A 27,678-nucleotide genomic window follows, 5' to 3' on the forward strand; every position below is an offset into this window, starting at 1 on the left:
TGGCAAATACAAACCATCCCAGTAAAGAAGCCTACACAATCCATGGTAGGGAAGAGAAAATGGTAGCCACGGTACATGGAAGCCAATTAACTGTATTATAGATTTAAAAGTAAACAAAGAAAAAAAAACAAAGAAAAAGTTGGGTGCGGTCGCTCATGCCTGTAATCCTAGCACTTTGGGAGGCTGAGGTGGGCGGATCACCTGAGGTCGGGAGTTTCAGACCAGCCTGGCCAACATGGTGAAACCCTGTCTCTACTGAAAATACAAAAATTTGCCAGGCGTGGTGGTGGGTGCCTGTAGTCCCTACTGCTCGGGAGACTGAGGCGGGAGAATGGCATGAACCCAGGAGGCGGAGCTTGCAGTGAGCCTGGGCGACAGGGCTAGACTCTGTCTATAAAAAAGAAAAAGACACCCAGATTAGAAAGGAAGAATCAATTGTCTTTTATTGAAGATGGCTTGGTTATCTATGCTAGTAAATTCTACAGAATATAATAAGAAAAACTACCTATCACAAGTTTGGTAAAATCGTAGTATATAAGATAGTGATACATAAATTAATGAAATGTATATGTACTGGACACAAACAATTGGAAATTAAAATTTAAAATAGCATTTAAAATAGAATCAAATATATCAAATAGGGATGAATTGAAAGAAAAAAGATGGGGAAAACCTGTACATTAAAAACTCAAAGATGAAAAATTAAAAGTGAGATGCACCATAATCATGCATTGGAAGACTCACTATTGTTAAGATATCAACCATCTCCAAATTCATCTATAGATGCACTTCCAATCAAGATCACAGTAGTTTTTTTTTTTTTTTTTTAAATAAATTGACAAGATGATTCTAAAATTTTCAGGGAAACACAAAGGACTTACCAAGAAGGAATCTGAAGAGAAAAAAAAGTCTTCTTATAAATCTATAGTAACCAAGATAGTGTGTTATTGGCATAAAGGTAGACAAATAAATGTCTGCAACAGAATAAAGAGCGCAAAAATAAAACTTGCACCTATATGATCAACTGAATTTCAGCAGAAGTGTCAAAGCAATTTAAGGGGAAAGAATAATCTTTTCAATAAATCATGCTGAAACAACTTGCTTTCTATATGTAAAACCAAAAGGAAGAACAAAAATACATAATACTCTCAAAGCTTATCTCATATACCGTATGCAGATTTAACTCCAAATGGCTCAAAGATGTAAGCGTAAAACCCCAAATTAATATATACCTAAATGTACAACAAAAACAAAAAATATAAAGCATCTATGTAACAAGAAATAAAAAATGATCAGGAAAATGACAAATGATGAAATGTGAATTGTTCATAAACTACAAACAGATTTTTGATAATCTTTTAATAGTTTAAGATAAAATGCAATGCTATCAGTAGACTAATGAGAAAAGGCATCATTCTGGACAAAATAAATTATGAATGACTAATAAGACAATGAAAACAAGTTCAATCTCTTTTTTGTCAATATCTCACCTCTAGGTATCTATTTGTAAGAATAAGCAGATATGTGCATAACGATTCATGTGAAAAGTTAGATAAAAACTAAATATCTTAACTGATGAAATTAGTTAAATTGTATAGCATCTATGCAATGGAATAGGATAATAAAATAGCAAAAATGTATCCAAAGAGACAGGAAATGCTGGTAACTATATTTAGGTTTTAAAAAATAGAGGACTGTATTTTGGTGGTGTTACCAAATGTAGCTTTTCTTTTTCTTTTTCTTTTTTTTTTTTTTTTTTTTTTTTTTTTTTTTGAGATGGAGTCTCTCTCTGTCACCCAGGCTTGAGTGCAGTGGTGCAAGCTCAACAACCTCCACTTCCTGAGTTCAAGCAATTCTCCTGTCTCAGCCTCACTAGTAGGTGGGACTACAGGTGCCCACCACCACGCCCAGTTAATTTTTTATTTTTAGTAGAGACGGAGTTTCACCATATTGCTCAGGCTGGTCTCAAACTCCTGACCTCAGGTGATCCACCCACCTCGGCCTCCCAAAGTGCTGGGATTACAGGCATGAGCCACTGCACCCAGCCATGTAGCTTTAAATATACATAGAGATAGGCCAGAAGCTTGCATAGCAAAATTTTAATGGTAGTTTTCCCATGGTAATGTGATAAGGGAAATTTTCACTTTCTTCTATTTTTCTGTATTTTTCATACATTTCTACACTGGCCTTGGGTTACTTTTTAAATAACAATTGAGATAAAAGTGAACATGAGAAGCAGAAACTGAAAAGACTTTAGAGGTTAACAAGTCCCAGGTTATGATAATTCTTTGATCATTTAAGCAATGGGGAACAATTGTAAGTACCAAAGAGATAATTATTTTTTTCATAACTCCTTGTCTACTGCTAATGTGACCTGTGTGCACATGTATGTGATTTCCTTCAAGGTGATAATGAGGTCTTTGAGTGTTGGGAACTTCTCACACATCTTTCTACCCACAGAACCGTATATATAGTCAATGGTAAATACATTAGACAATCCTTGTGTATAAAATCAAAAACTCTGTAGAAAATTACCATTTATCTAGATTTTGCAAGTACTTCCCAGTCCAATATTTGAAATAATATGTAACTGACGTGCCATAAGAGTAAACTTGAAAGAATATTATAAAACTAATGAGATTAAAAATTCCTGATTATATTACATTGAAATGGGTATAATAAACTTTCTAATAAGTCAGGAATCTTCTATTGGCCATTCAACATGGATATATGATCGTCAAGCATGTAACAAGAAACATGTGTAATACTGGTGTTAATAGAGTGAAAAGTTCAATGAGAAAACAAAACCTAAAAGTGCATGAGACCAAACTGAAAAAAAAGGTGCACCAGATGACATCTAAGAAAGTTATGAAATTTTCCATGACACTGAGTGACAAGCTTTGGGATGCATAAAAAGAATGGGAGAAAAAGGAGATAGATATACAATAACTAGGAAAAATAAGACTCTCTGTATTGGCTAGGGAATATAAATTTTTTAAATGACTATTTGTCTTAAGGGAACCAAATATTATAATCCTGGGCTACCAACTAAGCATGCAGTGTTCTTATGATTTATCTCATCACATCATGTGCATTCGGTTTAACATGTACAATCTCAGCAAATAATCAAACTCTTTCTCAGCATTCCTGTGTGGTCAGGTGACTAAAGTTAAATGTCAGGGGAGATAGCAAGAAGCTACAGCTTAGCATATTCATCAGCGTCTAATGAGGGTCTTAAGATGAGACGGAAAGTACTCAAGTTAATTCACCAAATTTGTTTGTATTATAGACTTAAAAGGTGGCAAATATGCACTTAGGAAGGGTGACTCATAAAAATTTTAAATGATTTACCCATAAAATAAAAACTAAATAATTATGTATGCCTATGTATTCTTACTCTGTCATTTTTACCCAATTTATATAAATTGGAAATAAGTACCCTTAATGTGAGGATATCACCTGGTATTTCACAATATTGTTGATGGATAGCATTCCCTACTCTTCTATAACTCTTATGTCTGTTCTTTATTCAGCAAATATTTATTATGCACTGATGTCATTCTCAGAATTTTATTAGGTTCTGTGAGAAATGAAAACAGCAGAAAATACAAGATCTGTTTTAAGTCGGGTTTCTTAGAAGCCAAGCCTGACTGTAATTGACTGAGCTAGCGCTCCTTAGGAAAACCCTGTAAGCAGGGGAATAAAGCTGGATGTGATAGGAAAGGGATTCAAGAATTCAGCAATGATGTGGTCTCAGGAAGTGTAGCTTCTGCCTGACCCATAGGTGGGAGTTCTAAAGCATGAACTGCAGTTCAGAGTTGCCCTGGAGGCAAAGGTGCTGACTATGCCCCACATCAGTCATTAGCTATGAGACATCCTTTTCTTGGCTTAATTTCCTGGGTGGGTCAGTTCCACACAGCCTAGGAATAGTCTCCAGAGGAGGAGACAGCTAGGCTCCACGAGCAGCTCGGAGACAGCGCACAGCTGTTAGAGGAAATAAACACTTCAGTATGCACCACAGTCTTTTCCTTTTCTTTTTCTTTCCCCTGCCCTTCTACTTCTCAGTCTCCAATCTCCCCCATTTTTAAACCATGTCATCATTTGCAAATTTCTCATCACTCTTTAGTGTTGCTTGGTGAGATCCACTAGTACTTTAAGGCCTTCTTCACCTCCACTGCTGACACTTTCACTTATGAGACGGCTGGTTAGAATCAGCGTAATACAACTAGTTGATCTCCCTGGTCAAAACCCTGCAATAATTTCCCAAATTCTTCAGCATGATCTACAAGACTCTAAAGATCTGGTCTTCCAATACTTTTCTGACACTCTTTCCGGTCACCCAGCACTACCCCTAATATAATGATTCGACTCCAGTTGCATTAGCCTCTTTGCTGATTCTCAAACATACTAAGTAGGCAGATTATTGCAGACGCTGGTTACTCTCCCTAAACTTTCTCTTTCCATTCTTGGCATGGTTTGCTCATGTACTTCCTTTAAGTCTGTGATCGGATGCTGTTTCATCCGTCAGGCTTTTCTGACTACATAATCTAAAATAGCTCCCCTCTTAAAACACATTCATCACCACCTAAGATACTATGTATTGTTGGATGGCTTGATTGATTGGTTGACTGTCTAATCCAGCTAAAATATACACAGACCCATAAGAAGAAGGACACTGTTTATCTGTTTGACACTGGTTTTCCTGCACCAAGAGCAATGTCAAGACTATACTAGCAACTCAATGACTGTTTGGTGAATTAATGAATAGGTGCCAGAAAGACCAGAATAAAAAGCAAAACTACTCTGCAATTGTCAGAGAAAGCCATTCTGAAAATGACTTCTGTGCTGAGACTTTACAGGTAAATTGAAGATTTACAGGTAAGAAAGTAGACAAGAACTTTCCAGGCAGAGAAATGAGCCAGTGCCTCTAAAGCAAGGAATTGTAGCGTCTGTGCAATTCTTTGATTATGCTCTGCACTTTAAAGGGTACATCAATAATCACAACAGTTTTCTCCATGAGGAGACCTCTCAGATCTATATTCTGCTTTCCATTACAAGGCAGCTTGCTTGATATTTCCATTTACATGGTCTGTTGTCATCTTAAAACTACACTTTTTGGATTTATTCATGTGGCTAAGCTATGACAATGATCAGAGACTGCTCATTATCACTCACCTTCTTATCCCATCAGTTAATAACTTTTATTAATCTGTTCCTTATAATATCCTTTAATCTCCCATACCTGTTGCCACATCCATATCCTAATTTGTCATGCTATGTTTGCCTATTGACTAGTTTTTTTGACTCTAAACTTTCTCTCATTTCATTTCATCCTGCACCATTTTGCCAGATGCACAACTCTAAATTAGACTTTCACATCTCACTCAACAAACTCGTGAGATTATCTACAATGGTTAGTTTCAAAGTTATAGACTCATAGTCAAGGCCATCCAAGACCTGGCACCAACTACCCGCCCCCCCCCCCCACCCCCCCCACTTTGTCCTATTTCTGTTTCTTTCCATGCAGTTCCAACTTTGCTCACATTAGTTCCACTTGCACTCATCTACAGTTGCACTTTTGCTCATGGTTTCCCACCATCCTGGAAATCCATCTCATTCCCATGCATTTCATGCAGTTCATGCTTTAAAACTCTCACCTACAGGCCGGGCGCGGTGGCTCAAGCCTGTAATCCCAGCACTTTGGGAGGCCGAGATGGGCGGATCACGAGCTCAGGAGATCGAGACCATCCTGGCTAACACGGTGAAACCCCGTCTCTACTAAAAAAATACAAAAAAAAGAACAACAACAAAAAAAACTAGCCGGGCGAGGTGACGGGCGCCTGTAGTCTCAGCTACTCGGGAGGCTGAGGCAGGAGAATGGCGTAAACCCGGGAGGCGGCGCTTGCAGTGAGCTGAGATCCGGCCACTGCACTCCAGCCTGGGCGACAGAGCGAGACTCCGTCTCAAAAAAAAAAAAAAAAAAAAAAAAAAGAACTCTCACCTATGGATCAGGCCAAAGCTACACTTCCTGAGACCACACCATTGCTGAATTCTTGAATCCCTTCCCTATCACATCCAGCTTTATTCCTCTGCTTACAGGGTTTTCCTAAGGAGCGCTAGCTCAGTCAGTCACACTCAGGCTTGTCTTCTAAGAAACCTGACTTAACACAGATCTTGTATATTCTGCTGTTTTTATTGAACCTATGCATTTAACTTATCATTTAAAACCTAGCTCAGATTTTCTCTCTACACACAACTTCCCTGACCAATCTATTTTAAAATAACTTCCAAATATTTTAAAAATAAATTTTATTGTGTATATTTAAGGCATACGATGTAATCATAAAGGTATCTTCTCTCCAATGTTCATTTCAGCATTATTCACAATAGTCAACATATAGAAACAAGCTAAGTGTCCATCAACAAACAAATGAATAAATATTTAGAACTTCTGAAACTTCAGTCTCTATAATTCATTTAGAATGTGGCCATTTATTTCCATGTAATACATTCCCTGTCTTTTACACTGAAACACTATTTAATTATATTATTTTCATTTAACATTTTGTCTTTTAATTTTTTATTTTTGTAAAAGGATTTTAAGTTCTCTTGGGGGCAGGGATAAAATCATGGTGTAGAAACCTACTACCTCCTCTTTTCCTCTCCCAAGTCACCTTGTAAATGAGGTTACTTATTGTCAAAGTAACCTCCCTAATAGGTTCTAAAATCCACAGCAACCCAAGATCATCCATGAGATTAAACTTCAATAAATATTTATACATCATTCTCTCTGCCCAGTTTATTTTATTTTACTTTTTACCTAAAAATTCCCCACTTCAGCTTTAAGATTCACTCAGCCACAAAGTCACTACAATTTAGACTTAGCTTACCTTCCTTGGCAGCTTTTGTTTCTACTTCCTTTTTATCATCCCATTATGAGGTTCCTTCTATTTTAGCTCTAGTTTTATATACAGGAGGAGATTGTGATTTGTGGGAGTTAAGAATGTAGGCTTCTAAGTCAGATCTGGAGTTGAACTTGACTCTGTCCTCTTACTGCCTCTATTAGGTTCGCAACTGCCATAGCCAACAGTATCAGGCTTTGCATGACCATAGAACAACTAGATGCGATCATATTTCGTGCTCGCATCAACTACTGCAAATAGCTTTGTGAGTGAATAAACTCAGAATATATTGTTTTTGTTAATCTTACAGACTTGCTACAGTAAAGTAAGTAGATCCACTGTTTTTTTCCTTCTTTTGTCACAAGTTTAAAGAATGGATGTAATCATACATAAACTTTGAGACTAAAATAGAGAGGGTGTTGCAGATTGGGATAGCTATGCTAATTAATTCCTCAGGGAAAACTCTCTCACTTTTCTTTTACACAATTTTATTCTGATTGATTTTCATAGCTGTTCTCTTGTTATGATGCTTGCTTATCTGATAGACTGTATGGTCCTTTGCCTTTTGAGAACTCTGGATGATATCTTGTTCCATTACAAATTTTTTTAGCACAAAAAGCATAAAAATACATATTATATTTAATGTTAGAAGCAAACCCGGAATATTGTTACTCACCTGGAAGTTGTCTTGCAATTAAACATTATTTTCTTAGACTGTACCAACAGAGATCATGTTATTGCATTTTATTTTATGTCATGTGATCTCTTTATTTTTCAAGAAATAAACTGCCAACCTCTGTTATCCTAGGTAATACTCATTTCTTCCAAGCTCTAAAAATATTTAACAATGTAGCAAATATTACCTACCAAATAAGGAACTACTACTTTCAGCAAAGTTCGTTTCAGAGACTTTATTATTTTTGTCAGTTGAAATGTTTCTACCTTCTAGTAACAAAAACCCTGACTCAAAATTAGTTAAACAATAAGGAAAGTGTATTATCTGGTATAACAGGAAGTCATGAATTATGATGGGTGTCTGAGTTGGTTGATTTATGGGTTCAACAATGTGATCAACTCTCTGCATTCTTTTAATTTCTGTACTTCTGTCATCATCAATATTTGCTTCATTTAAAACGGATACAACATTTCCAGACATCAAATGTAGACAAAGCAAATAGATCATTTCTTCCTTTCTCTCTCTCCTAAGAAATAAAAAACTGTACAGAGGCCACTGAGCAAACTCATCTCTTCCCCACTATGCTTCACTGAGGAAATTTCAGACCCATACACTTTTGGGGACTGATAGGGTTTGGTGGTGTCTCCACCCAAATCTCATCTTGAATTGTAGTACCCATCATCCCCACATGTCGGGGAAGGGACCTGGTGAGAGGTAATTGAATCAAGGGACACATTCCAAGAGCTGACTTCATGGTGATGCTATCTATGCAATAGCACAGGGTCCTGGACTTAGAAGAGCACCATTCTTAGTTTAATGCTCTGCTAGCACCATCTTGAAATTCTGAATAGTTATTAACAAGAAACCTGCATTTTTATTTTGTACTGGACCTCACAAAGTTTTGTGGTTGAGTCTACATATTCCCCTGAGATAATTAGCTTTATGGGGCAGGGATGCATATCTAAATAGAATACATAGGTCTACCAAAAAGGAAGATGAGAAGATGGGATTCTGGGTAGCCAACCCACAGATTCTACTGTGTTCATCATTTTTTGAGTTTAGAACTGGTTTGACTCCACTCTAAATAACCAAGAGCAACAACAGTAGTGAAGTAACTGGTTCCATAAATACTAATTAATCAATTCCTCAGGTTAAAGAAGCCACTGAGCATGAACTGGAAATCCATAGTGTAGTGGGGATGTCCAAGGAAAGTGATTAAAAGTTAAAGCATTCCTTCCTACATTATGGCTCTTGATAGCACTGAAAACTCATACATTTGACCTCTCAAACTGATTATCTTCCAACTGATACCTCTCTCCCAAACTTAATATATGATCCTCCCCTCCATGTACATAGACACACACGCAGACCCACACACCCAGACACACACACATACACACACAGTTCATTATTGTTGATATAAGACAAAAGCAGAATTGTTTCTCATTGGTGTAAGAGAAAAGCAAAAATCTTTCAACCATATTACAAGATCGAGCATTATCTTGTACCTGCCCACCTCCCCCACCTTCTATAGTGCTTCTTGCTACTTCGGTTTCTCAGCTTTGACTCTCTGGGCTGTACAATCTCCTTAGAGCTCCATGTTTTCTGCAACCTAGGAACTTTGGTCATATTATTCTGTCTGCCTCCTTTTCCCTCTCCTCCTTTCCACCATAGTGAACTTACATGCATGCTTACTGTCAAATTTGAAGTCCTTTTCTCAGAAAACCTTTCCTATACCCAATGGCTGGCCCAGTTATTTTGCTATTGGAGCCTACAACATAACATAGCTTTCCTCCAAAACTGGTATCTCAATTTTTTATGAGCACTTTTATCAGTGTCTGCAATTTGTAGTGTAATGCCAAGAGAGCTTAAGCCTATGGGATCAAGGATGGCAATCAAATATCAGCTTCATAAAGCTTTTTCAAAATCTGGCTCAAATCCATGATAACCACTAAAGAGTAATATGCAAAGACTGAATTTGCGTCACATCACTAACTGGAGATTTTGTTGTGTAGAGGATATGAGTTAGATTAAGCTTCGTAATTATATTTAATTGGTTTGTCTATTATTTCACCAAACACAACTTTTGAGCTTGCATATTTTGTAAATTTTATCTATATAATTGCTTGTTTTAATTTAAGCAGGAAAGCCACAAAAATATTAGGACATCCTGATTCAGTGCCAGATCTATCTGCATAATTTTAGTTGAGTATTTTTTAATGCACTTTGAGGATTCTTTTTTACTGCAAGTTACAGTAGCACTGTAACTTGGCTACTCATTGAGTGATTTTCAGTCATTTCATTGTTTTCCCGAAACTTTTTACATTGCTCATCAAACTCCAATATTGAAATATTTCTGAATCTGATGGGCTTGAGATGCTTTCTAATGAAGTATGGGGGACAGGTTTTTAATTCTTTTTTGGCTTTTTGTCCCTCATTAGAGACAACTTTGTGTTTATATTTTCATTAGGCGTCTTTCCAAGTGTTAACAATATGGTTGGGGATCTGATTGCTAATTAAAGAACTGTAGTTATAATAGAACTGCAGATTTAAAAATGCATTCTATATACGTTTATGTGTGTGTGTGTGTGTCTGCATATCTATGTGTCTACTCGCACACAGATTCACACATACACAATTAGTGCCTACATTGTTTTTTACAACTCAGTGATTGTGCTGACTCCATTCATTTATGCATTCAATATTTATTGAGTAGCTACTCTGCTCCAGGAACTCATCTTGACATTAGGGATATAGTAGCAAACCAAAAGGATAAGGTAATTCTGTCACATAACTTATATTGTAGTAATAGAGAGAGACAATGACAAAAAAAAATGTTCACGTAATAATAAGCACTATGAAGATAATACTTTTGGTTAATGTGATAGTTATGTGGCAGATAGTGATTGAGATGAGGAAGAGTTGCTATTTGATTTAGGAGATCAGGAGAGATTCATAAAAAATGTAATATTTGGGCCTGACCAAAATGATTATAAGAAACAAACAATTTGAATATTTTAGACAAAAAAATCTAACTGAAAGTAAACTTAATTCAGTCATGAGTCAGGTGGAGAGTCCATCTTTATATAAGTAGAAAGTTTAATTGGTTGGAACAGATTTTGCTTAAAGTTCAGTAAACTTCAATGTTGAACTATTTTCATTTTTCTCCTTTGTGACTGCATGAAAGGGTAACGCTTGATGATTACTCACCTGTGGGACTCTTCATCCTTCCCAACTAAAATTCTTGTCCAGAGTTTGCTTCTCATTGACTACTCCATCTTGGACAAATTACTTAACGTCTTGGACATTTTTTAAAAAATTAAAATAGCAGTAATGCTTGCCCTATTATCTCACCACAGGGTAAAGGGTAAGGTTATAAGATACTTAAGGGAAGATTCAGGAATCTGATTTATAACTCAATATCTGTGAAAGATTGAGGGAAATTATTTGGTATTTCTTAATCTCAGTTTCTGATCTGTAAATTATGGAACAATAGAATCTACTTCAGAGCTGTTGTGAGAAGGATCTGGGACTTAGTAAGGATTCTCAATAAATTAGGTATTATTATTTTAATCAGAAAAGGTAGTGGTTATGAAAGTTATTTGCAACTTAAAGGAACTCTATAAACAGGATATAAGTATCTGTTTGGTAAGTATGTAGTCAGGCAATAATTATTGGTTAGTAGTTTAAAGCATTTTGCTAATAAATTTTGTTTTTTTTCCTTAATTTGTGACATATTTTGAGTAGAGAATTGAGCCATTTTAGAACCACTATATTTTACCACAGTCCACTGCTGTTTTTAAAAGTTTTTGTCTAGAAATATCATTTTCACATGGGAGAGTAGACACGTAATAAGTCAGCATATTTATTATCTCTAGGAAGGTAAGTATTCCTTGTCTTCTTAGGGAGGAATGAATGTTTTCATTTGACATTTTAGTCTTAAAGAGACAAAGAAGTATTCCCTTCCTTATGCATTAGGTACAAGGTGAATGAAGATAAATGGAGACAGCTTTAGACACTCAGAGGAATAAGTACAGTCAGAATAAAAGGGTCACTTCCATTTCTAAGCTTAAGAAAGCCCACAAGGCCACAATGAATAATTATATACTAAACGAAATGTGCAATTATTAATGGTACTGTATCACTTTTAGCAATTTAATTGTCTACTAGAAGACTATCCAAAGATACTACATTATATTCTCTACTTTTTTACTTCTTTGCCTACTGAAGCTTTTATAATGATTTACATTAGTAATAAGCTTTCTCCAGTTCACTTAATTTAATCATTCTCAATTTATTCTTCCTTTGATGGAAAGCAATTAAAGAGAGTGTAGAGCCCCTCCCTCACTAATATCAGAGTCCTCACTTTCATAGGCACAGGTGTATGGTGGTGTATTTCACAGGTGTATGGTGGTCTGCTTTCTTAGGTGTGCATCTGCACCAGAGTCCTGTCCATAATGTGGAAGCCATTATAGCCCAAACTTAAGGCCTTTACAATCCTGGATTGCAAGTTTCAAAAAATGAATGACAAGAATGATAGCTAACATTTCTCAGGCATTCACTATATGCTACAGACTGTGCTCATCTTTCTGTGTGGATTTATTTCCTCATTTATATCCAAACTATGAGGAAGGGATGTGCATCATCCTTATGTTATCAGTGGGAAAAACAAAGCCCAGAAAGGTAAGGTAATTTGCCATGGTCATAGCCAGAATGTGGAGGCACATTAACCCAGGTTCAGGCAGGCTGGCTTTAGAAACTGTGCTTTTAACCACCATTGATCAGTGTAAGTAAAATGATGTCACACTCCCACATACGCTTTCCGAAAGTCACCTGTCACAATTTACACTTGCAGATTTCAATGCTCAAAATCTTCTTTCTTCAGCTATTCCTGTATTTTACTCACTTATTTTTTGGGGGTCTCTGCTCAAATGGTACCTCCTTCCAGAGATCTTCCTTGACCACTCCATTCGCAATAGCTACCCCTGACACTCTCTATCACTTAACCTGGCTTCTCTTTCTTCATAGGTCTTAATCATTACTTGACACTACATACTATCTATTCATTCCATTAATATTTCCTCCACCATTCACAGGGAACTTGAAGACAGAGAAGTGTTTTGTTTTATTTTGTGTCCCCAACATTGTAGCAGCCTAATAAATATTTGTTGGAAGGAAGAATGTATTAAACATTATTAAATAGGAAATAAATGAGTGTCAGTATTAAGTACAGTACCTGGCACAATGAAAGCACTTAATAAAGATTAGTTCATTTATTTTATTATAAAACTAATGATAATTACGATTTTCAAAAGTGATGAGAGAAATATAGTGGAAGGAAAAGAAAAAGTGCTGAATTTCCCTGAAGGGAACTAAAAAGCTTAGGTAGAGTCAATAATCTAGATAATTTTGTTAAAAATATAAAAAGTATTATTAGCCTGAAAGGCAAAAAAAAAAAAAATCAAGTAGAACTTTAAAAAAATATATCAATAATTATCAGTTATGTTGAAGTTTACATGGTAGACTCTAGGCACAAAGTTAATACATATATTTTTCCAAGGAGTGCAATAAAGATGGTTTTTAAAATTTGACATATATTTTAGCCATAGTTAAAAATATATACTATATTTTGAAGTATGTGTATATGAAAGTCATATGGCTAGATGATATAAAAATAACATAAACTAGGATATAAAATGATTTATATGTGTTTGTGATATATTTTCAACAGAGAGCAGAATTGTGCTATATTCTGGAAGAACCAAATTAGTCAACTTGTAATAAACACAGAAACAACTAACTTACTAAATCACTAGAAATAATGTTCACATTTTGCAGTTTATGACAACTGCTCTGATTTTTTACTTCAGGCATCACTTTTTAAAGATTTTTTTGCCAAACACAGTGCCAGCTGACTGCCCGGCATAATTTTCCATAATAGAGGAGTCAATACAAAACTAGTACATTTCATGAATCATAGAAATATTATTTCTGTTTCCTCAATTCAGAAATATAGATGCATTATCTAGAAAAAGATGATAAGTCAGTCTCTAATAACACTCTACATTGTGTGGAACAATTATATAATCCACTTCTAGGCTCTTGGGGATGCAGTGGTAGGCAGGGACAATAAGGTCCTTTCTGTCATATTGTGCACATTATTTGTAGTAGCCATGAATGAATGGTGCCTGGTACACCTCCTCCTTCCATGGGAAGTGGGGAAGTCTCCACTTGCCAGGTTTCTGCTACATTATCCTTAATTCTTAAGTGGTGCTTTTGAAGATGGATTCCAAGAGTCGTTCACTGTAATTACATATATATAATATGTCTTAAAATATATATATTTTATAAATACAAATATTTAATAATATATTTTAATATATATAATGTATAAATTTTATATATGTAATTACAGTAAATGACTGTAGAAAACTTAAATATCTATATTATATGTGTAAATCTGGAGCTAAGCTAGGGTTGTTCCTCTGTCCTTTCTGATGGTTATAGCTGAGGGATGTGAAGCTTGACAGCTGTTGGCACCCAAATTTCCATGTATATGAATAAAGATGGTCTACAGTGCAAGAAAATAGATCTAAGAACTGAGAAAATGAACCATTGAGGCAACCCAGCCCCACTGAGGCCCTGTGGTCAGTTGAAGCCAGATGCTCCCGTGCACTTCTAGTGGATTGGTTATATGAGATACTCTAGCACTTTTAAAACCAATATCTCTTTTCTTGCCTAGATTAGTTTGAGTTGTATTTCTGTCATTAAAACCAAATAAGTTGTAATTGATATCATTAGACTTATATACCTGCCAAGGTCCAAATGTACAACTGACAATTGTGTACATCATCAAGAAGGATTTTAAAGTAAAAAGAAAACCATCTCTTCTTAAACGCAGAAATCTATTTGTAGTCTTGGACAATAGCCATAATGGAAGTTGAAACTGTCAGCTACCAAAATGAATGGTAAAAGTGATGCAGAAATCTGTACATGGAAACGGAAGAAAATGCAAAATACCTTTAAGTAAGAAAAAATAAAGATTGAGATTGGAAATAATTAACATTTAAAGATATTTAAAGGGGAGATACAGATTTGTAATAGCACACTCAGGACATAGAGCGTAAAACCTTAAAACAGGTACACAAAGAAAAAAAAGACTGTATTCATTATGTATTATAACAAGCTCTGTATAGTGGATAAGATATTGTCAAGAAGACATGGATATGCTTAGCTGTTAACAAAGTGAAGACAGTTTTATATAGGTATGGTGGGGTAGAACTGAAGGAATGAGAGGATAATAAAGACAAATTAGAATTAAGTGCAAAAGTACACAGAAATAGGTCAAAGAATTAAACTTGTATGGACTACAGTAATCTGGTGTGACTTAAATAGAGAAAGATGGACTTGAATATGACCTACTGTTTGGAGAGGTGGAGGGCAAAACTTACGTAATTTAGGATAATAAAAGAATGGTGTGCTTGGGAGATAGTTAAGGAATCAACTGGCTAGTAAGGTTGTTATTGCTAACATGTAATAAGAAAGTGTTTTTCTTTTTCCAGTCAGGTCATTTTTCTTTTCTTTCTTTTTTCTCAGGACAAAATAATCACCATTCACTATCACCACTTTATTGTTACACTACTTTTTCCCTAGCCCCTGCCTCCAAACAAGACACTCTACTAAATTTTATTCTGAGATCACTTGCGACTTTCTAGCTATCAAAACCGCCCTCCTTGACACACATATGGTCCCTCTTGACTTTTCTGTTGGTCTATGAAGATGAACAAAAATCATACCCATCGAGGTAGGGCTTTGAAAAGTGTGAAGAAACCTCCTCCAAGGAAATTACAAAGATTCTCTATGTCTGAAGTCTAGTTCTCACACCTTATATCTTCTTTGAGTCTTCTAAGTATACCTAAATTGACCCACCATTTGCTTCCTGTTTGCCTAGCTGGGTCTTGCTTGTTTCTCAGTCACTCCTAAGGTATTGATAGGGCCCCTTTTCAGCAATTGATTCTACTGGAAGGGAATGGTGGGTTAAGGAATGGAATGCTTCACATAGGAAAGGAAATTTTCCTTATCCTACCATCCCACTGCAATGTTATCAGTCAGTCCTTACTCAAGGCACACCTCAGCCTACGTTCTTAGCCATTGTAGTCAAATTATCTGCTTTTCTCTGTAGTCTTCCTTAGACTGTGAGCTACTGGAGGGCAATGACCAAGTTCATTCATCTTTAAATTCTCAATGGCTAGCAGACTACCTGCCACATTGTAGATGCTCAGTAAATTTTGGTTAAACTGAACAAAATTGCATGATTACTATTGTAGCATTCTGGACAACTCTATTATAATGTACAATATACTGTATTCTAATTTATTTTCTGTGTATTTTTCAAGACAAAGTTCCCCCATTTTATTTATTTTTGTTCTTGCATAGTACATATTAAAAATATTGTTGCATGTGTGAATTAAGTAGACAAATTAGTGAATGTTAATATGGTAAAGTGAAGTCAAAATGATTATTGAGGTTTAGGAAATGGGGAATTGAAAATGATTGGGGATTGGCTGAAGATACATATCTTGTTGGAAAATATTCAGTTAGTGATGCAATGGGAAGTCCAAATGGACAGAAAATCTAGCCCCAAATCATTTGTAGTCTATCCATCATTCTGACTTTACCCCTGTTCTATCCCTTGTGGTTCAGTCACATCATAAAAGTGTGTCTCTATGTCTTTACTTGTGTGATTCATCCACCTGGAATAACCCTACTTTTTGTCTCTATTTTTGTCAAAGTTCTATTTGTCCTTCCAGAACCTATTTACATCTTACATCCTCCCAAATTTACTCCCAGTTCTTCCCAATAGCATGGATCTTTACTATGCATCTCTCTCATCTGTACTATTTTATATTTCAGATAGGTCTCCATAATAGCACTTACTACTACTAACTTGCATTATGTTTGTTTTTACGTATTATGTTTATTTGCAATCATCTACAATAAATTTTGATGGATTGGAAATTACAGGTGAATTTCTAATCCTATATTTGCTATTCCTAAACTGTTTTGCACAAAGAAGATACACCGTGTCTGTATACCCAATAGAGTCTTTTAATGGTGATTAAAAATATAACCCTAGAGATAATGTAAAAGCTCGGCAATGTATACACATCAAAACACTATTTATGTGTGTGTATAATATTAGAATAATACATGTAGATAAATTCGTTCGGGAGCAATCAGTTTTGAGAAATGACCTCAGTATAATAGAAGTAACTTATTAATTAGAAGCTAGGTTGGAAAAATCAAAAGTGGTATCACAGGCAATATAATTTTTACATCATGCCCATCTTTAAGGCATATGGCGTCAAACTTATTTTCTTCTCTTTAACTCAGGATTTCAATCATGTGTGTGCTTGTGCTGCTGACCAGGAGCTCAGAGAAATATAATGTTTGCCAATGCCATTATTCGTGGGGTTCGCATAAATTACTTTTTAGATTTTTTTCTTTTTTGTTCCCAAATGGTTTATCAAGCTTGGGAGAAAATATTATGCATAATTGCTACACCTTAGATTGCAATATACTATACCAAACTAATCATAGATATTTATAGCCTGCATAAACTCTGTTTGCCCATCCATGGCAAGCATTTAATAAAGCTAGTTCATCTGGAAAGGAAGTTAAATTAAATAATCCAAAATGAATGTGATGCATATTCACAAAAATGTGGTGTTCAGATTGAGCTAACAAAAAGGAAGTCAGGCACCAGCAAAAACAGACAAGCTGGAATTTAGTCTTTCTCTCTGTATGAAACATTAAGCCTTTACCCTATCTTTTCTGTTCATTCTTTTTAGACTGTGTGCCTTGGCCCATTTTTGTTACATTTCCTAAAATCCAATATGTCTCTATTAATACTGCATAGATATAATATGAAATTATCCTCCAGCTCCAAAATACAAATCCAAAAACTATATAAGAAAATTCAAATAAAACTTTCAAGGTAGAGTTTACTTTTTCAACAGGAGCAAAATTAATTTAAGTGTAAATGTACAACAGAGTCGAGCTAATGGAAGGATGGTGAAGTAAATTTTGGTATTTTCGTTCTTCAGATACAACAGAATTTCCAAGGACTTGAGGATAATTACACTCTTGAAACAGCCTGTGAAAAAAGAAGAGACTTGGGGAATTTAACAGAAGTTCACTTTTCACTATGCAAACTAAGGAAAAACTTACAGCAGCAAATAGCTGTGGTTGGCAAAGCTATTTTGGCCCATGAGCAGCTATCAGGCCTTGATAAAGTCCACAAGTCTGCTTTCCTAAAATCCAAAAAAAAAAAAAAAAAAAAAAAAAAAAACCCTAAATGTTGAAAGTATTTTTGTGAATCATTTGGTGTCAAAACCTCTCTTGGCTTGATCTAATAGGAGGTGACACATAGTCTTTTCCTTTTCATATAAATAGTCATACATTTTGCTAGAGACAGATTAATGGTGGTGTTATATTATGCATGGGGCTTCCTTTCTAAAATCAGAACCATTTTGAATTCTGAAACACATCTGGCCCCAAAAATTCCAAACGAGGGATTTTAAATGTGATGAAACCATTTTTTTTCTATCAAACCGGCACCATTACCTCCCATCACCCCAAGCACACACACAAACTCATGTTTCTATTTGCATTTGATGGTCTCAGAATCATTTTGTCTAGGGACAGTTTTTGAGACTGGTAAAGGAAAAGAGATATTGGAGAATATATTTTTTGCATCTTTCCCTACTCTACTTGTATGACAATTAATCCTATATATTTAGAAGGGTATATGCAGAAGATGAAGCAGAAGTTGAAAAACCTTTTTTTTTTTTTTCCTGAGTTATTGAGAATTTGACCCAAAGCACATCTCTTTCATGATTTTCATGACAAAGGATGGCATAGACCTGAAGAGAAGGCAAATGTCCTCAGAACTCCACTCTGGCTGACACCGTGAAAGCTGTCAACTTTGGAAGCACAAGGTTCTGTGAATCCTGACACAGCCACTGGTTTTCAATTGCATAACACCTACATGCAGTGGCAGCAGTGGACTTGGAAGTATTAATCATTTGCCTTCAAGTGACTTGAAAAGCATTAAAATTCAATAAATGAATAGTAGATCAGGCAAAGGGTATCCTTGAGATATTGTGCTGATTGTTACACTGATTTATGAGTCACTAGGAAACATGGTTTTGGGAAATTCAAGAAATAACTGGGGCACATTTTTAGGGGCGCTAGGTTCTTGAAAATGTATAGGACTCAGAACACTTCCAATAGGAATATCAAGGTAGGAGTGACAGTGATAAAACCAGGTGACATTTGGGTTTGATAGGCGGGTGTTTTGTTGCTTATTTTTCTCATCAATGAGTAATCGCTGAAACCATGCTAGAGGGAACATGCTAAGACCGTCAATGCCCCTCAAAATACCAAAATACTCTTATCCACTTTAGCACTACTATCACTATTCTTTAAATTAAATTTCCAAACTGTAGTAAAAGTCAGGTGTTTTTGCCTTTAAAGAAGCACTGTCAAATGTACTTGCTTCCAAATCCAATGAGTAAAGCCAAATCCACAGGAATATATCCTTAACTTGCCATGTTGTGTCTACGTTCATTTCCATTGCCATAGTTCAGGCACTTATTAGTTCAGGAGCAATCCATTGTGCTAACTTGCTTACTGGTGTCTATGCCTTCACTCTTTTATCCCTCCAAGTCCTTTCTCTGCTGACAAAGTTTTGTTATTAAGGCCAACCTTAATTAGTTAACTCCACTTCTCAAACTCTCTCAATTGTTCTCATCGTGAGTATAAATATCCCAAATTATCATTCTAGTGACTTTGGCACTTTATAATCTGAATCCAATCCATAGTCTTAATCTTATTCTTTTTAATCTCAGCTTTCACCCTATGACCTTTAATCAGATCACTCACCACTCACCAGTACTTGGACTTCTCTTTATTTTCCAGTGCCCAGCGCTATTTCTCTTCAAATGCATGTTCTATGATTTGAAGGTATGTTTTCCAAAATCCACGTGTCAGAAACTTCATCCTCAATGCAACAGTGTTGGTTGGGAACTTTGGAAGATGTTTAGGTCACGAAGTCCCTTCTGCCATGAATGGATTAATGCTGCTATTAGAAAAACCTGCAGAAGTGGGCTCTTGTGCTCACTCTCGCTGTCTCTGTCTCTCTCTGTCTCTCTCTCTCTCTCACACACACACACACACACACACACACACACACTCACTCTGCTGCCCTCCTTTATGTGAGGATTCAGTAAGAAGGCTTGCATCTGATGCTGGAGTTTTGATCTTGCACTTTCCACACTCCAGAACTGTAAGAAATAAATTTCTGTTTTTTACAAATTACCCAGTCTCAGGCATTCTGTTATAGCAGCACAGAATCGACTAAAATAACATGTCTCAGTTTCTAGCCTCCTGGTAGAATAAGCCTAAACCAAACCTTAGTATGGGACAAAATACTTCCTTCAGTTTGTGTGGGTTTATTTTCTCTTTTAAAAGTTTGCCAAAATCAATGGAAACCTTTTCAACAGAGACTTTCTTAAATAAGAGGGTCCTTAGTACTCCTAAACAAGAAGGGAATCATTTCATGGGAATACGATAGACATCAGCAGAGTCGTTTGGCGATTAATCACAACTTGTGCCTCCATTTTTCTTGCCAACTGCTGAATAAACTTTGATGGGTTTGGCATCTATCTGACTATTGGAATGCAGTCAAGAAATGGTATTCAGAACCTGGGGCTCTAGTGGTGAGATGACATATGGATGTGACTTTGGTGACTCCAAAACTTTCTTTTTGGACAAATTTATAATTTTTGCAGAACTGGAAGAACATCACTCACAATGATACTTGGCCACTTATATATTGTGCAGTTTAAGCAAGTGAATCAATTTCTTCTTCAATTGCTAGCAAGCAAAAAGGTAGTGGAGAAGTCATTTATTAAATGTACTTCAGCTAGCAATAAAGGTTTGGAATTGGATGCTATCTTGAAAGCATTGTCTGTTGACAGATGAGGGCATAAGAAGCATGGGGTTAAGAATATCAAACGCATTGAATTTTTTTCATAAAAGAGGAAATATATCCCAGATGTTTAGCTTTTGGAAACCATTTCTACCTCTATGTCTTTGATGCGAGAATAAGAGCCATTTCCCAGATTACAAAGGCCAAGAGTTCATGCCATCATAGGAATTCAGAGGCATTTAGAAAGGCATATGCCAAGTTCGTGTGTTTGTGTGACTTCTCTATAAATATTAAACACTTGAAAATTATATTGTAAATAATTTTCACCAATCCTCCCCAATTTATACACTTTTTTTTTTTTTTTTTTTTTTTTTTTTTTTTTTTTTTTTGAGATGAAGTCTCATTCTGTTGCCAGGCTGGAGTTCAGTGAGGCAATATCGGCTCACTGCATCTTCCACCCTCCCAGATTCAAGCGATTCTCCTGCCTCAGCCTCCTGACTAGCTGGGACTACAGGCATGCATCACCACACCCAGCTAATTTTTGTATTTTTAGTAGAGACAGGGTTTCACCATGTTGGCCAGGATGGTCTCGATCTCTTGATCTCTTGACCTCATGATCCTACCGTCTCAGCCTCCCAAAGTGCTGGAATTACAGGCATGAGCCACTGCACCCAGCCTATATACTTTGTACTAAGCCTGCAAATCACACCATGCTCTATGCCTTCTTTCCACCAGTCAAAATGACCCCTTCCCTATTTCCTTGATACCTTTACATAGTTCTTTTTGGTGGATTATTTTATTCGTCTCCCAGTTTACTTTCCTTTCTCTGTAAACTAAAAGCTTCACTCTCTTAGAGGCCTTGGGACATTGGCTTCCATTCTAATCTTCATCTTCCTTTTTTCACTCCTGTCCTAGAAGGAAAAGCTGGACTCTAACTAGTGGCTTTGGGGAAGGCACAAATATGCATAACTGATCTCTTCCCAAGCAAATTCTCTCAAGCCAACATGTTCATGTGATAGTTTTAGTCTTCTCCTCTCCTATTTTCTGCATAATAAGAAAATGTGGGTTAGGGCCAAGGGTCTGTCTTCTGGCTTGAAATCTGGGGAATCATCTCCCTATCCCTGCCTTTGGGTCTTCATAACAGGAGGCAGCAATTCCTCCTGCAACTGGTTAAATACTTAGTTTGAAGATTCTATTTCAGGAAATGTGGACTGCAAGATCAAGAGAGAGGAAATACTTTATTTCAAGCCACTATCCTTGCAGTCTCAGACTGGGTTCCAATCTTGCTGTGCCAAGAATAAAGTCAACTTTATATTTAGATAGTTATATTATCCTGAGATCTGAGAAAGAATGGACATTACACTTATTTTCTGTGTTCTTTTATTTAGTTTCTAATTTCAATGTTATTTATATCTAAGTCTGAATGCTGTCTAAATTGAAAATGGTTAATTTATTAAAATATTCTTCATGTACATTTATGGTCACAGTAACTAAATCTTTGCTAAATGTTTGTTTTTTATTGCTAAAAAGCACTAAAATGATAGTTTGTGAGTGCTTTCTTATTACCCTTAAACTTTTGACTTTTAAAATGACTTGTGGCTCGGTGCTGTGGCTCATGCCTGCCATCTCAGCACTTTGGGAGGTCAAGGAGGATGGATCATTTGAACCTAGGAGTTTGAGAACAGTCTGGGCAACATGGTGACACCCTGTCTTTGCAAAAAATACAAAAATTAACAAGTGTGGTGACACGTGCCTGTAGTTCCAGTTAGTTGGGGAGCTGAGATGAGAGGATTGCTTGAGCCCAGGGAGGTTGAGGCTGCAGTGGGGCCATGATTGCACCACTGCACCCCTACCTGGGAGACAGAGTGATATCCTATCAATCAATGACTTGTGATATCATGACCACTAATATATTTGTAAATGTTCAATTATAGACTGTTGTTAGCATTTGCCAAATTGGAAGGTCATTTATTTTGAATCTAACATACCCATTTTCAGCTTCAATAATTACAAGTGGTCGATTGTTTTTCATTTATATCTACTTCCCTTCTTTTTCTATACTTAATTTAAATTATATTAATTTATTATTGTATTTTAGACCTGGGGTCTCACTCTGTCGCCCAGGCTGAAGTGCAGTGGCATGATCACAGCTCATTGCAGCCTTGAACTCCTAAGCTAAAATGATCCTCCTGCCTTGGCCTCCCAAGTAGCTGGGACTGCAGGCCTGTACCACCACTTCTGGTTATTATTTTAAAGTAAGTCACAGAGAGCATATTATTATATTATTTCATCTGTAAATAAGTGAATGTATTTTTAAAAAGCATAAGAATATTGTTAATAAAACTATAGTACTATATTCTTGTACCTCAAAAATAAAAGTTCTTTAATAATGTTAAATATTTGTTCAGTGTTAAAATTTCCAAATTTTAATACTTTTTTTACATTTTATTTTATATCCAAAACAAGTACACATATTTTGCTTCATTGATATATCCCTTGTGTTCCATTAGTATAAAGTTTTCCCCTCAAATTTCTACTCTCCCAGGGCCTTTTATATCTGAGAACATTGCCACAGTCCAGATTTTGCTGATTATATACCTTATGGCTATTTTAATATGCTTTTCTGCCCTCTTTTTCTGTAAATCAGTAGTTAGATTTAATGCTTTCTGCAATATGGTAACCACTAGATACATGTAGCTATTTAAATTCAAGTTAATTAAACCATTTTCATGACAGTAGAAGGTTCTATTGCAGAGTGCTGATCTGAAGGACTTAGCACATTCAGGTTCAATTTTTGGCAATAGTTTTTCACACATGATACAGTGTTCTTTCACCAGGTACAATATAAAGTTTTGCCTTTGTGATGTTAGCAGCTACTGATGATCAATGTCTAGTTGCATCATTGACTAAGAGTTGCAAAATCATCATAATCTAATTCTATAGCTCATGACCTGGAATTCATATATGTATGTGTGTGTGTGTGTGTGTCTATTAAAAAAAAAAAAAAAACTTTCCCATATTTATTCTACTACCAGTGGTACAGTTTAAATAGCACAGGCAGAATAAATGCATGATTTTTCCCCTTTATTTGATAGCTTTCAAAATAATAGATTGGTCATGAGGATACTCCAACTAAAAATGTTTGATATGATTCAATCTGTTAAAATTTGTATCCATATTGATGCTCCAGTTTCCACTTTAACATGTGGAAGGTTCTTCAAATTGGTTCCTGTCAGGTTTTGCATGTGTATGTAGATTTTTTTGGGGGGAGGGGGCATCATCTTAGTAGTTTTGGGTAGCTTCTTTTTTTATTCTTTTTCCACAAGTTATTGGGGTTCAGGTGGTATTTGGCTACATGAGTAAGTTCTTTAGCGGTGATTTGTGAGATTTTGGTGCACCCACCACCTGAGCAGTATGCACTGCACCCTATTTGTAGTCTTTTATCCCTCGCTCCCACCGCTCACTCTTCCCTGCAAGTCCCCAAAGTCCACTGTATCATTTATGCCTTTGCATTCTCATAGCTGAGCTCCCAAATGTCAGTGAGAACATACAATGTTTAGTTTTCTGTTCCTCAGTTACTTAACTTTGAATAACAGTCTCCAGTCTCATATAGGTCACAGAAAATGCTGTTAATTCATTCCTTTTTATGGCTCAGTAGTATTCCTTCATATATATGTTTGTGTGTATATATATATAGGTGTGTGTGTATATATATATAAATGTATATATATGTGTGTGCGTATATATAGGTGTGTGTGTAAATATATATATACACACACACATACATATATGTCTTTTTTTTTTTTTGACAGTTTCTTTATCCACTCACTGACCAATGGACATTTGGGTTAGTTCCACGATTTTGCAACTGTGAATTGTGCTGCTATAAACATGTGTGCGCAAGCATCTTTTTAGTATAATGACTTCTTTTCCTCTGGATAGATACCCAGTAGTGGGATTGCTGAATAAAATGGTATTTCTACTTTTAGTTCTTTAAGGAATCTCCACACTGTTTTCCATAGTGACTGTACTAGTTTACATTCCTACCAGCAGTGTAGAAGTGTTCCCTAATCACTGCATCCACGTCAACATCTACTGTTTTTTTTATTTTTATTTTTTATTATGGTCATTCTTGCAGGAGTAAGGTGGTATCACATTGTGGTTTTGATTTGCATTTCCCTGATCATTAGTGATGTTGAGCATGTTTTCATATGTTTGTTAGCCGTTTGTATATCTTCTTTTGAGAATTATCTGTTCATGTCCTTAGTCCACTTTTGATGGGATTGTCTTTTTCTTACTGATTTGTTTGAATTCATTGTAGATTCTGGGTATTAGTCTTTTGTCAGATGTACAGATTGTGAAGATTTTCTCCCACTCTGTAGGTCATTTGTTTACTCTGCTGACTGTTTTTTTTTGCCGTGCAAAAGCTTTTTAGTTTAATTAAGTCCCAGCTATTTATCTTTGTTTTTATTGCATTTGCTTTTGGGCTCTTGGTCATGAAATCCTTGCCTAAGCCAATTTCTAGAGAAAACATTTTCTAGAAAATGTTACTTTCTAGAATTTTTATAGTTTCAGGTCTTAGATTTAAGTGCTTAATCCATCTTGAGTTTATTGTTGTGTAAAGTGAGAGGTGAGGATTCAGTTTCATTCTCCTACATGTGGCTTGCCAATTATCCCACCACCATTTGTTGAAAAGGGTGTCCTTTCCCCACTTTATGTTTTTGTTTGCTTTGTTGAAGATCAGTTGGCTGTGTTTGGGTTTATTTCTGCATTCTCTATTCTGTTCCATTGGTTTAGGTGCCGATTTTTATACCAGTATCATGCTGTTTTGCTGACTATGGCCTTATAGTATAGTTTGAAATCAGGTAGTGTGATGCTTCCAGATTTGTTTTTTTTGCTTAGTCTTGCTTTGGCTATGTGGGCTCTTTTTTGCTTCCATATGAATTTTAGAATTGTTTTTTCTAATTATGTGAAGAATGATGGTAGTATTTTGATGGGGATTGTATTGAATTTGTAGATTGCTTTTGGCAGTTTGGTCATTTTCACAATATTGATTCTACCCATCCATGAGCATGGGATATGTTTCCATTTGTTTGTGTCATCTGTGATTTCTTTCAGCAGTTTTGTAGTTTTCCTTGTAGAGGTCTTTTGATTCCCTGGTTAGGTATATTCCTAAGTAGTTTATTTTATTTTATTTCATTTCATTTTATTGCAGCTATTGTAAAAGTGGTTGAGTTCTTGATGTGTTTCTCTGCTGGGTCACTGTTGGTATATAGAAGAGCTACTGATTTGTGTACATTAATCTTGTATCTGGAAATTTGCTGAATTCTTTTATCAGTTCTAGGAGCTTTCTGAAGGAGTTTTTAGGGTTTTCAAGGTAAACAATCATATCATCAGCAAACAGTGACAGTTTGACTTCCTCTTTACTGATTTGGATGTCCTTTATTTCTTTCTCTTGTCTGTTTGCTCTAGCTAAGACTTCTAGTACTATGTTGAAGATGAGTGGGGAGAATGGGCATCCTTGTCTTGTTCCAGTTCTCAAAGGGAATGCTTCCCACTTTTTCCCCATTCAGTATTATTATAGTTGTGGGTTTGTCATAGATGGGTTTTTTTTATTACATTGAGGTATGTCCCTTGTATGCCAGTTTTGCTGAGAGTTTTAATCATAAAGGGATGCTAGATTTTGTCAAATGCTTTTTCTGCAAATATTAAGGTGATCATGTGATTTTTGTTTTTAATTCTGTTTATGTGGTGTATCGCATTTATTGACTTGCATTTGATAAACCAGGCACGCATCTCTGGTATGAAACTCACTTGATTATAGTGGCTTATCTTTGGTTTGTTGTTGGATTAGGTTAGCTAGTATTTTGTTAAGGATTTTAGCATCTATGTTCATCAAGGACGTGGTTCTGCAGTTTTCTTTTTTGGTTATGTCCTTTCTTGGTTTTTGTATTAGGGTGATGCTGGCTGCATAGAATGAATTAGGCAGGGTTCCTTCTTTCTCTATCTTGTGGAATAGTACAAAAAGGATTGGTAATTCTTCTTTGAATGTCTGGTAAAATTCTGCTGTGAATCCATCTGTTCTTGAACTTTTTTCGTTGGTAATTTTTAAATTACAAATTCAATCTCGCTGCTTGTTATTGGTCTCTTCAGGGTAACTTATTCGTCCTGATTTAAGCTAGGAGGGTTGCATTTTTCCAGGAATTTTTCCGTCTTTTCTAGGTTTTCTAGTTTATGTGCATAAAGGTGTTCATAGTAGCCTTGTATGATCTTTTGTATTTCAGTGGTGTCACTTGTAATACCTCCTGTTTCATTTTTTAATGAGGTTATTTGGATTTTCTCTCTTCTTGGTTAATCTTGCTAATGGTCTATCAATTTTATTTATCTTTTTACAGAACCAGCTTTTTGTTTCATTTATTTTTTGTATTTTTTTTTGTTTCAATTTCATTTAGCTCTGCTCTGATCTTGGTTATTTCCTTTTTTCTGCTGCATTTCGGTTCAGCTTGTTCTTCTCTAGTTCCTTGAGGTATGACATTAGAATGTCAGTTGGTGCTGTTTCAGTCTTGTCTTTCTTTCTTTTTTTTCTTGAGATGGAGTCTTGATCTCTTACCCAGGCTGCAGTGCAGTGGTGCAAACTCAGCTCACTGCAACCTCCACCTACCAGGTTCAAGTGATTCTCCTGCCTCAGCCTCCTGAGTAGCTGGGATTACAGGCACATACCACCATACCCAACTAATTTTTGTATTTTCAGTAGGGACAGGGTTTCAGCATGTTGACCAGGCTGGTCTCAAACTCTTGACCTCTAGTGATCTGTCTGCTTTGGCCTCCCAAAGTGCTGGGATTACAGGCACAAGCCACTGCGCCCAGCCACTTTCAGTCTTTTTGATGTAGTCATTTAGGGCTATGAACTATCCTCTTAGCACTGCTTTTACTATATCTGAGACAGGCTGTATCATTATTGTGCAGTTCAAAGAATTTTTTAATTTCCATCTTGATTTCATTTTTGACCCAATGCTCATTCAGGAACAGGTTATTTAATTTCCATGTTTTGCATGGTTTTGAAGGTTCTTTTTGGAGTTGATTTCCAGTTTTATTCCACTGTGATC

Source organism: Macaca mulatta, chromosome 6, assembly GCF_049350105.2.
Source record: "Macaca mulatta isolate MMU2019108-1 chromosome 6, T2T-MMU8v2.0, whole genome shotgun sequence".
Taxonomy (NCBI): Eukaryota; Metazoa; Chordata; class Mammalia; order Primates; family Cercopithecidae; genus Macaca; species Macaca mulatta.